Source organism: Halyomorpha halys, unplaced genomic scaffold (genome assembly GCF_000696795.3).
Source record: "Halyomorpha halys isolate HHAL.00 unplaced genomic scaffold, Hhal_1.1 Scaffold160.1, whole genome shotgun sequence".
Classification (NCBI taxonomy): Eukaryota; Metazoa; Arthropoda; class Insecta; order Hemiptera; family Pentatomidae; genus Halyomorpha; species Halyomorpha halys.
The window spans coordinates 21,354-23,799 of record NW_027113306.1 but is presented as its reverse complement, the minus strand read 5'-3'; positions in this window follow the sequence as shown (position 1 = coordinate 23,799).

Here is a 2,446-nt window from a genome sequence, read left to right as displayed (position 1 = left end):
AGGCATGTTGTAATAAATTGCTTAAATCAAAACTGAAACTTAAATCAAATTCGAAGTAAACAATAACATGAGGCTCTGGAAGGAAAGGTTATAAACATAAATGCTTATAAAACAAGTTGCTGAGAAAATCCGCTAGGGGCTCTTATGCATTTAACGTTTAACATTTCTTCAAATAGGGCTGCTTACAATCCTATACTTATAACATTTAACATGGTAAAACATTTTACATTTAACACATCATGAATACCCCTATTATAGAAGCGAAATCTGACTATTGATTAAACATTAAAATAGTTACAGATGGTAAAAATAAAAAAAAATAGAATAAAAAACTAAATATATTCATGAATAAGTAGGATTTAAGTCTTGTTATTTATAATATTATAAATAGATAAGGGATTATGCCACAGGGTTAACACAATCCTCATCAGAGGGCTAGGATTTGGACTGACAGGGAGCAACGGATCTCGTAAAAGTGGAAGGAGGCAGACAGGTTTGGGCTCTAGGTGTAGCAACTAGGCCACTGTAGTACCGCTAGCAGTCCCATCTACATAATCTCCAGGCGATGGTCGGCGTCTTCTGGAGGAAGGAGACGTCTTGGAACACCTCAAGGAAATGGACAACCGGGGGGTCAAAGACCTAGCCGAGGATTCGCAAGAGTTGGAAGTCACTCTGCCAAATGGAGTTGAGTATGGGTCGTCAAACTGGCCTTCAGTAAAACTCTCCGAGTACTCCCAAGACATTCCAGAGAGTTCGTGGGCCGATAGTAGTCTCTGGTACGGCATATTCGAGCTAGTTAATGCATTACGAAAATTTTTAATAAGCTCGAAATTACTGTGTGAAAACAGAGCACAAATGAGAAAACATCTCGTATAATACTGGGTTTTCCAACTTACGGCTCGAAAGAGCTCATTAAACAAAAAATAATTTAAATACCTTCTTTAAGTATGAAAATATCAAGTACGAAAAATACCGTCGTTACACAAATTTCCTGACGATATTATATATTTTTTTTATTAATAGATTTATTTATTGATAGATATTACAATCTGCCACACAGTTGTGGGCAATAGGTAATAGTGATGAATGATCTCATACATACTAAAATAAAAAAATAATAATAAAAAAAAACTCTCTTAAAATATATAAAAAAAAAAAAGAATAGACAAGATGAACATAATCAAACTATCTGTATGAAAAATAAATAAATAAAATAACATAATGTAAAAGTATTAGAAAAAAATACAAACTATTACGTTTATTTGCGTATGAGTCATAGTTTTTTATAAAAAAAAATTATTAGTTTTTTTAGTTTTTTTTTTTTTTTTTTTAAAAAAATACAAACTATTACGTTTATTTGCGTATGAGTCATAGTTTTTTATAAAAAAAAATTATTAGTTTTTTTAGTTTTTTTTTTTTTTTTTTCTCCTACGAAGATAAACGTTATAAACTACTTTATAGTGCATTCAACTAGCTTTAATTTGAGTGCAAGCTGACATCAGTACGTCTCATGGTTTCTGAGAAATAGCATTTCATAAGCAAGTTTGGTCCGAACAACTAGAAATCATCATCTTAGCCTATTATAAACATCATTTGCTAAAATAAATTGATTTCTAGTAGTTTTGACAAAATATCTTATGTAAAATTCATATTCCCAAAAATTATAAAAACTAGTAGTCCTACAAAGATAAACATTATAGACTAGGTACATATTTCATAAAATGTTGCTTTTTAAAAAACTTTTATCCAAATTTATTTCCATTTTTTAAAATATCATGAAAACTATTACTCCTAAGAAGATAAACGTTATAAACTACTTTATAGTACATTCAACTAGCAATAATTTTAGTGCTAGCTGGTATCAGTACGTCTCATGGTGCCTGAGAAATAGAATTTCATAAGCCAAATATTTTGTCCGAACAACTAGAAATCATTATCTTGTTAATTGTTTTGGTAGATATCATGAAAACTACAACTCCTACAAGGCTGTCATAAATTAATGTACAGTGCAAACTGGCTTTACTTTGAGTGCTAATAAATATCTGTACACCAAATGGTTCCTGAGTTATAGATTTCCCATAATAAATTCACTAACTACTTATATTTTCAGTATATATTTTATAATTTTTTTTTTTTTTTTTAAATGTACCGCGGGAACTATATAACGTTAACAGATTAGACATTTAAGCCCTGCCAGACTATTTCGATGAGGATAAGTCCTTGCTTATATTAAATACATTTTCATAAAAACTTTTTGAGGTAAATAAAATTCCAATTGAATGTAATTTATATTAAATTATCATTTATAATCTTAATATTTTCTTGAGACTGGTAATTCTTTAATAAATAACTCAAATACTATCCAATTATAGTCTCAAAACTTTATTTCTTTTATTCGTCCAACGTTTCGGCCAATCCGGCCATCTTCAGGGACATCTACTACAAA